The following is a 10,439-nucleotide window of genomic DNA, read 5'->3' as shown; positions in this document are numbered from 1 at the left end:
GTTAACATTAGTTAATGCACTGTGAACTAACATGAACAAACAATGAACAGCTTTATTTTTAACTAACATTAACAAAGATTAACAAAAACAGTAATAAATGTATTGCTCATTGTTAGTTCATGTTAGTTAATACATTAACTAATGTTTAATAAAGGAACCTTATTGTAAAGTGTTACCATTAATTCTAATGGCCGAATTGTTCAACTTTATTCATGCATGTACAATTCATAACCACAAGTATTACAAAACAATGAGTCAAAGCATGTTTAGGCAATGCTCTGATCACAAAACGTGTAAACCCTTTCAAAGCACGACAGCTTTTAGCCGTTCTCTCCTCTATCATGACACATAGATCATCTGTTGTGTTTCTCCAGAAGAGGCAAGGAGGAGCAGGGCACAGCACACCCATCCCTCTTTAATCAAGACTATTATAGTCTTTATCCACTTTGATAATGATGGGAAAAGGAGCATCTTTGAATCCTGTTCATAAACAAAAAAACAATGTGAACTGACACCCAGTGCACCATTGTAATAATGAAATCACTGTAGGAGACATGAGCCTCAGACAATGAGAGGAGAAAAACAAAAGAATCATCACCTCCTCCTCTAGCACACAAAAAAAGTTCAATTTCTTATATTTGAATATGAATACAAGGGAACCCACATCACCTGTGTATATATAATTTCTTTGAACACTCGAGACATTAGCGCTAGTAGCCTACATGATAGCACGCGCATGCCCTCTCCGATATTTTTTTCTTTTCTCAGCCCTATTTTTCCACCCCGAACGCGGAAGTCGGTGGACGTGACGCACGCTAACAGATGGGGACTATGAAATAAAAACAAAAACATCGCTTTATACAGTCGGGGAAAGACGAGGTAAGTAAATATTTGAGCGAATCACGTAAACCTGCATTAGAGGGTAAACACTGCACCGCTGTCACTGTAACACCACACACGGTCGTCCTTAATACGACGAGAAACAATTTGTATCTTTATGGGGGATTTGCATATCAAGTATAGAAAATATATGCTATCTTAAATATATATTTTACATATATCAATCTCATGACTTTTTCGTTCAGCACTGCGGAAGGCACTAATAAAGACTTGGTTTATTGTATTAGCTCGAGTCCCTTCGTTATTTCCAGTGCTTGAATACAGTGCTGAACGTTCTCTATTGTAATGCGTGTTATCTCTGCCTGGACAGTGTTAATAGTGAACAGACCAAGAAAATGCAAAAGTATTTGTTTTAGCGAGCATGTTGCACTTCGTAGAAATGAAACTGTCCTGAAAATGAGGTAAGAAAAATAACCGTGGTGGTGGTCTGCATGCAGCTGTCATCCTCCATATCGCGCCATCAGCGAAACTGTCTGTTATTGTAGGCTACGACTGAACTATTGCCAGTGAACAAAAGACAAGACTGAGATGTAACCTCAGACTCCAGAGAAAACTAGCGCTTTGATTGCATTTGGTCTGTTGTATGCATAATTATTATTTAGGATTGAAGGACTCGTTTTCGCAAATCGGTTCTTTTGAACAGCTCTTTTCAAAGAATCAGTTCAAAAATGATTCTATTTCGTCATCACGCGACCCTTTAACACTCAGAGTTAGGCACCTATTGCTGTTTATTACTGGTCGATTTTTTTCGATTTCGATTGTGATTTTATGTGTTCCAGTTATGTTCTTTTGCAAACATGATTCAGCTTTTAATTAATTAACATAATCTGCATTTAACAATAATTAAATTTAGCTTAAATCACTCAGGTGAAACAGCTTCGTATGTTTTTACTTAAAATGCTGCACAAACAAAAACATTTTACAGTATGTTTCATTACCTACAGTTATTTAGACGGTTTTCGGTTCAATTAGACTGTGGCTGCTTTCGAAATCGCATACTTCCCTACTAGTTAGCGAAAAACAGTATGGCTGCGTCCGAAATCACATACTCTCTTGAGTAGGTAGCCTGCTTATTTTGAATCGGTAGCTAATTACTTAATGGTTGCTAAAAATATATTTTCTATAGGCCTATAGTATGAATGTGTGTAAGTTAGTATGAATGTAATCCGGACATACTAAATTCGCCATGTTGTCATTGTCATGTGACCTGCAGCATCAGTTGCGTCACTTAATTGCATTCACAAATCCTCTGCACACTTGAGAATATCGCTGGAAGAAGTTGGTCCGGGTACTTTTTGCCTACTCATTTATGAGTACTGTTAATTCGGACATACTTCTTTTGTCATACTGATTTTCGCCTACTAGGGAAGTATGCGAATTTGGATGCAGCCTTAGTGACAAAATAAGTATGTCCGAATTCACAGTACTCATAAATTAGTAGGCAAAAAGTACCCGGATGACCTATTACTATCAGTGAGATTCTTAAGTGCGTATACAATGGACAATTTACTAACCCATGAAGCCACGGGAGAGGAGTTGTGAATGCAATTGAAGCGATGCAACTGACACTAGGTCACATGATAATAAAAGCATGCATGGTGTAGTAAGTCCAGGTTACATTCATACTATACACACACACAGGCTATAACATAGCCTACTGTTTTGTGAAGTTTTTCCTGAAGTAACTATTCAAAATAAGTAGCCTACCTACTAAAGAGAGTAGGCTATGTGATTTCGGACGCAGCCAGTGAATTTTTCACTGGAGAACCACTCTCGGACCGAATCAGTCCGATTCATGAATAAAATGTTCAAACCTTTTTGAGAACCGATTCAATTGATTGATTAAAAAGATCCGACTCCAAAGAACGATTAATTCCAATCGGATCGGATGCCGCTGCTGCTACCCAGTGCACTTGGATTGCTGTAGGTCTGTTGATGTATCGGCTCAATGCAGTATGGATTACAGTATGGCGTTACATAAGTGCGTACTGTAAACATTTTGTTTAGCGTTTGCTAGTATTAGTATCTTATGCATTAGTAGGTTTGAAGGGTGGATCAGTCAGTGACTGTGGTGTCAGTCAGGGACATTCATGCGCGCCTAGTCTTTCACATTCGAAGAATGCTTTCAACTGCCAGTTTTATTGAGATGTTGATATTCACGGTAAGCGCATAATTTTGTCTCTATGTTTGTATCAACTGTAAAACACTTGTAGGAGAGTCCGAGGCTAGTTGTCACTCTATTTATTACAGTGAATATTTCTCTCAGTCAGTATGTTTGTTTTTGAAAGTCAATTGCTGTATGACATGTACCTCAAAGTCTTGACAAGAAACAAAGCTGCCCAGTGATACAATTATTGAACACGTTGTTGGGATATGTTGTCACACTGTGGGGTAAGTTGTCACACAATATCCTGCTTATTAAAGACTTTTCGCTAAATTAAAACACTAAAATAATGATAGCATGAAACGCAAAACAATTCATGAAACAGCAAACGTAAATAATACAACATTTAAAATGCATGTTACAACTTGTCCCAATAAAAAAAATGTCATAACAACAGATTTTTCAAAATAATTCTTAAACAGGCACTTGTTAAAAATAGTTACTTATAAATATAGAACTAGGCCTGGTCTATCGCTTTGATTGAAATAATATTTTCTATACTCTGAATTATAAATTACAGTAATAATATTGGCAATTAAGGTGGTAGTTATAAAATGCAGACATTTTTTAAAAATAACAACTGTATTTGTACCATTAGTCTTGTCACAGCTTGCTGAACAGCCTGACTTTTTTTTACACGTTCTTATCACTTTGAAGGCATCACTGTTCTCTTAACAACAGAACAGAATGTCACAATAGATAAAACAGTAGATGGCTTTGCCACCTCTCCAAGTTTGCACTTTCTGATCCTGTTTGCTTGTTTTTGGAAGTTGCATGATGAGGTTTCAAGAACTTCATATGGAGGGATGTGCTTCAGTTGCCTCCCTTACAGTGAATTTTGCAGAGAAGGAAACCATTTCACCAATGTTGTTAATCAAGAAAGACCTTTGTGGCTTTGCACTGTATCAAGATTTGGCTGTGACTTCCATGTTGTGAAATGTCATGTGTTTATGGTTTTCATGGTATCTGTGCGCCCTGTTTTCTAGTTGCGGTGAGTGTGAAGTCTTTTCGTATGCTGTACATGCATGGGGTAAAACTTGTTTATTCTATATTGTACGATATTAAAGTGCCCCTACAATAGATTTGCATGCATCAAAGGTCAAACACTTCTCAAAAAACAATTGTTCTCATAAAATACGTTGCACATCACCTCATTTCTCAAAGACGTTTAAAAACGTTTTGTTCGAAGATTCAGTCTCTCTAAACCCCCCTTTTCACCAGCCTACTCTGCTCTGATTGGTCAGATAGCCCAGTTTGTTCTTATTGATCCACCACTTACCACTTACCACTTAGGTTATTGGTTTCAGAAACGAAACTCCCATTACAATTTCTGAATTTCAGCTCCGGATGCTTCCTCAGCTCTTATACAGTGATACTAAAGAAATGATGGCCTCATTTTTTCTGTATCAATTCTAGCGTGAATCCTCATCCTTTTGTAGTGCTTGCAAAGTGTTGAATTTTATGCTAACTGCTGTCTGCAATTTAAACAGATATAGCCAAATGTGTATGAACACAATTGCTACAGCATAGGCCATTAACACTATGGGATTAAAATGAAGTTGTTGATTAAGTATTGGACCACTTACGGTGTTATATCTTGAAATGTGTTTCTGACAGAAAAATAGAGGCTGCTGTAGCTAGTTAAGTAATTAGATTCTTGAAATTGGTTCGACCTCAGAAAGCCATTTAATTACAAAAACACATTTGTCTAAATTACTGCTACATTGGAAAATTCTAATAGAGTGAATGCCGGTAAAACGAGCCACCTTTGTTTTGACAGTCTGTGTATTCATGTGCATGCTTTTAAGACTATTCACATCCGCTTTTGTGCTCAAATGTGCTTTGCGCACTTGACAGAGCTCCAGCATTAGCCAAGACACTTAATGGTTTATTCTAAGAATGTAGGAAAATCCATTATAACATCTAATCTAATACTAATCTAATGTAATACTAATAGATGCCAATATAATTTTTTTTAGAATACCACTTATGTGTCCTCTCTGGGGACATTAGTAATTAGTGGAGTTAGTGGAAACATCAGTATCATATTGCTCATACATACATTTTTAAGATGGTCAAGAGCCATGTATCCGCAATGACTTTTCATGATCTTCAAATGGATGTGCTTCGATGTGGGGTTTTAAAACAGCATCATAAACTTGTGTGATCTCAATAATATAGCCAAGACACGTCACCAGTCAGTGGTGCTATTTAGAGATGGAGAACTTTACCTTGTTTGACTAATCTGGACACATGCTGCCAGGCTTTGCTGTCTCATGACACTTCTCCCTCAGCTTCATGGCCTGTGTTTGGAATAGCATACTAACATACTATCTCTACATCATCTGCAGTATATAATAAATATGCTGTGCGCAGTATGCTAATTTTCTGTGTGCATGTTCAGTACTGTGTCCCACAATATCATGCACTTGACAGTTCTTTTGATCAAACAGTCTAAAGCTTGTACAAAAAAATCTATTAAAATGCAAAATATCTGTATTTCACTTGGATTGTGATAGGAAGTTAAAGGTACCCAAAAGTAGAGGTGGGTTTAACTGGGAGCAACCATGTTTTCTTTCTTAGTTTTTATTCATTATTCACTACATCCACAATTGCAAAATCCCAGCAACAGAAGCATGTAAGCCATATTCTTTAAGGAGGCAGAAGGGATTAATCCGAGATGCCTCGTTCAGATCAACAGCATGCTGCTGTGGTTGTTAAAAGAAGAAAAAATACAGTCAGATGGTCGGTCAGATGCAGTTTCTCTAACATGTATTTTGCCTGAACATAGTTAAATATTAACAAACTCTCTTTCCAACAAGGGCAAAAGTAAAGGACGGATATTAAAGAATAGCAAGTGGCATTACTCAGACATCACTGCAGAATTTAGAAGATTGCACTTAATACAGGCAAATACTAAACTATTCTAAACAACCTCGGCTAGGAGACAGAAAAAAAAGAAAGTTCTTTCAGAGGCGATGTAAGTTGTATTACATTGTAGTGAACAATTACAAGACAAACATTTTCTCTTCTGAATGAAGTGCATTGATAAATGGCGCACAATATAACACAAGAAATGTGTATTAGGAATATTGATTTCATTGGGACTTATTAAAGACCACATGAAAACAATTGGTAACAGTTTCTTTCAATCAATTAAGTTTGGGCGGGATATATTGAAGGGGCTTGTACATTTAGTTTTTTCTTTAATTAGTTTTGAGTTACATCGAATATATTCTCATTCTATCTAGAGATTATAGAAAACTATGTATTTTTACATTGTTTTTCATGACATGTACTACTATTCAAAAGTTTGGAATCACTATGGAATGAAATAAATTGGTTCTTTTCTTCACTTAGGACAGATGAAATTAAAATGAATTAAAATATTAACTAAGAGGGTTGCCAAACATAAAAAAGTTGATGGTACCAGCATTTCTGCAGTACTGGTAGTACCGACAGTACCAAGTACTGGGTCTATTCGGTACCCGCTGTCAGATGCTGCTTTCAAACGCTCTCATTAGTGTTTGTCTGAGCGCTCTCCGAGTGTCAAATGTTTCTATGCAAAGCATGTTTTTACAAGCGTTAAGTACTGCAGCCAAACTCAATCATATCTGTTGACTGCGTGAACGCAATGATATCAGAGTCAGTAAGTTAGTCAGAATCTGCGTAACACGGCTGAATTCTTTCATTGTAACCTACAAAGTGTTAACACAATGTAAATAAGAGATTCGTTGTCCAATTAACAATTAAAAATTATCTTTTTTTTTCTTCTTTTTTTTTTAGTTTCTAGCCACCGCCAGCATTTTTTATCATTTTCAATTCAATTGCCCCTAGAATATTTTGTTGTATGAATATCTAAACATGCAATGTATCAAACTAAAGAACCCTCTTCTTTTATACAACAACATAACAACACATTTTTTTTATTCTAGCTTCATGCATTCTTTTTTATTAACACTTGAATGTGGGTAAGTTTCATAAAAAAAGCAACATTTTGTACAAAAATACTTTTTTCAAAGACTACAGCATGCATAAGCAAAGCTTTTATTGCTTGTTTCTGCTTTTTTGCAGAAAAATTCAAAAATAAAAACATTTATAATATGTTCTTAGCTTTGAATAGTGGTGAATAGTGGCTGTTAAAACTGTACCATCACAGGTAAAAGTTTAATTGTAAAATTATATAAAAATAGAAAACAGTTATTTTATAATACATTAATAATATAATTTCTTTACTGTATTTTTATCAATGAAAAGCTGCATTTGTGAGCAAATACAAAGAAATATAGGTAACTTAAAGGGATAGTTCACCCAAAAATGAAAATTGCTGTCATCATTTACTCACCCTCAAGTTGTTCCAAATCTGTATGAATTTCTTTTGAAGAATATTTTGAAGATATTTTGAAGAATGTGGGTAACCAAACAGTTGATGAACCCCATTGACTTCCATAGTATGGAAATACTATGGAAGTAAATGGGGTCTATCAACTGTTCTTCAAAATATCTTCTTTTGTGTTCAGCAGAAGAAGGAAATTCATACAGGTTTGGATGGAACAACTTGAGGGTGAGTAAATGATGACAGAATTTTCATTTTTAGGTGAACTATCCATTTAATAACTAATATGGACTAAAAGCCACAAAACGTTTGATAGATTTGTTGAAAATGTCACCTCATAGGTCCCTTACTTGTAAAGTTTGGACCACAGACAATTGAAAGAGACGATTTTTGAACCAAACTAAAGTTATATCAGGATTTGTACACTGTAAAAAAAGAAAAGTTGACTTAACTTAAAATTATAAGGCAACTTGCTGCACAGATTTTTTTGAGTTGACTCAACTAAAACATCTCTATAGTTGAGTTGACTCAACTATAACATCTCCAGTTGAGTAAACTCTGTTAGTTGAGTCAACTCAAAAAATCTGTGCAGCAAGTTGCCTTATAATTTTAAGTTAAGTCAACTTTTCTTTTTTTACAGTGTACATATTTAAAGCTGATAGAACATAACAAAAATGACACACAAATGTCATAATGGCAATTCAGATTATTGGAGGCTGCAGATTTGAGAGAATTGAGAAACATGAAGCAGACGAACATTGCCGCTGTACTTCTTCGCCTGCAAGACATTGTGTGTGAGAGAGATTTTGGAGCCTGAATAAATGAATGATAATTTTCTTCCACAACACTGCTATCCACCTTTCCATTTTTGATGTAAGAGCAGGTGTGAGCTTCATTAGGAACTTCATTTATTTCAATTAGATTATTTTAGCTGTACAAAAACTGTCTGTTATTCTGCTTGATGTTGCAAACTGGTATTTATTATCACATTATTTTAATTAATTAACATAATCATTTACAAAGAGCTGAATTAGACTTTCCATTACGGTTTATTTGCTTTTTTGCTCTTCAGTTCTGAATTAGAGCATTTGGCAACAGAAAACGAGTTTTAATAGAGATGGAGTGTACAGCTCTTTGGGCCACTCAAAGAAAAAACAATTATAATCCACTTATGAAATGATGAATTGCAGTGCTGTTCAGTCATCATCACTTGTGTGCTTATGATGATAGCCCATTCCTGATTAGTTTGTACACCACCAAGCACTAAGTGTAAGATTATTTATTTCACAGCTTGGAACAGTTTTATTAGTCATATTTCATATATAAAAAGAGAGACGTCAAGTCAAATCACCTTTATAGCGCTTTATACAGTATAATAAAGTTTGTTTCAAAGCAGCTTTACAGTGATAACAGGAAAATGATGCACTTCGGCTGTTGTTCAGCTGAAGTCAGTTCAGTCTTGATTCAGTTCTGTGGTAAAGATCATCAATTATTAGGCTAGTTCATATCATCTATAAAGCAGTTATGCAAAAAATATGATGTCATGATTCATGTTAAAACTTCAAGAGGTCGTGACATAGATTTTTTTTATTATGTTCCTTGAGGTTCACTTATAATGTTAATAAAGTTTATAAAAATCCAAATATAGGCTATATGCATGCAGAAATGTTTTTATTTTTTAACTTTCATCCTAACCCTCTTTCTGAAATGATCCATTTTGAAGGAGCGTCTCGCTCTACTACGCTTCAACTGTTTAAAATCACTTGTTTTAAAACCGCAAAACTTAACGCATGCTAACGATAAGCTTTCATAACTGTGTAGCACAGAAACATCATGCGAGCGTAACAGCGATAGAGACGATAGTCCAAAATCTCTACCGGCTGAAAAATTTCAACCAGTCTACCTGTATATTGCCCACTCCTAATACTGTTCCATATATAATTCTTACTAGGTTTCTATCATTATGAATGTGCTTTGAAAAAGAACAGCTTTGGCTTTTTTGATAACTCCTTTGTTGTGTTCCACAGGAAGCAGATACAAGTGCAAATGACCACTCAGTATTTTAACTTAGGTTTAAAGTAGTAATTAACATTACTGCTTGCAGCACATGCTGTGTTTTTATTTTGTTATTGTTTTGTAAATGGAATTTTCCTCTGATTGTGGCAGTAACCTTAAGTTTTATTAAGCGAGGGAGCAGGAAATTCAAGAAAAGATATTTCGTTCCAGTGTGTGATGAAAAATCAATGATCCTGATTTTTGCACTTTCGTCTCAGTGCTCAGTGCCCTCCCCGCTGTCCCTGCTAGTGTTGGAGACCGAATGACTGTGGACTTGTGAATTGATTCGGGCAATTTTCTAGAATCACACATTACTTTATTGCCTTTCTTTTTATAACAAAAAGATTTTCTCGTTCTCCTGCAGTTGTGATGACTATTAACCAGAATATTATTTAACACTGTGAAATGCCTACTACTATAATTATTTTAATGAAATAATGTGGGTGCAGATTTCGTGTCGATCTAGTCCAAGCATAATGCTTAACAGATAGTTTATAAACATTAAAATATAAATGAAAGTATATAAATCAAAAAAAAAATAATATGTAAGATGTACATCATTCAAAAGTTTGGTGTCAGAAAGATTTGTTTAAAATAAATTAATACTTTCATTATGCAAGGATGCATTATTATAATATGTTAACTATATATCTTCTATAAGGCACACATCAAACACCTCATATTTTGTATGAATGGTGCAATTGTGCAAACATGGTTTCATAAACTGTTTTAAGTTGCTTGACTGGATACTGCCGGAAGGTTACAAGGAAACCTTTGCATGACCCAATTTAAAGTCACGCATTATGCTTTAATTTTGCATCCGAGCGTTTATGCGTTCAGAAACAAGAACACGTCCTGAGCGCCTCCTTTTGCACACTAACCATCCGTTAACATTTTGATAGAAGAAAAAGCAGTTGCTGAAACCTAGCAGCTGTTTGAATTCTCTTCAATTACAATCAGCGAAATCACATAATAAGATAGTGA

The 10,439-nt window shown here is 35.2% G+C and overlaps 1 protein-coding gene across 14 annotated transcripts in view; it reads left to right on the top strand.

Annotated features, from left to right (window-relative positions):
- Nucleotides 1-690: 690 nt before the first annotated feature.
- marchf8 (membrane-associated ring finger (C3HC4) 8) overlaps nt 691-10,439 on the top strand; it is a 99,667-nt gene continuing 89,918 nt past the window's right edge. For 8 of the 14 annotated variants that reach the window (XM_084093136.1, XM_084093144.1, XM_084093143.1 and 5 more), the window contains exon 1: nt 2,782-3,061. The gene's annotated coding sequence lies outside the window, so the exon portion shown is untranslated. Of the gene's footprint in view, nt 880-2,781; nt 3,062-10,439 lie in introns of those variants that run through there. The other 6 variants (XM_084093142.1, XM_084093125.1, XM_084093139.1 and 3 more) reach the window with 4 other exon arrangements.

This window comes from Abramis brama, assembly GCF_963993115.1.
Source record: "Abramis brama genome assembly, chromosome: 19".
NCBI lineage: Eukaryota > Metazoa > Chordata > Actinopteri > Cypriniformes > Leuciscidae > Abramis > Abramis brama.
Note: the sequence above shows the minus strand (reverse complement) of the source record. Positions and strands in the feature narration are given on the sequence as shown.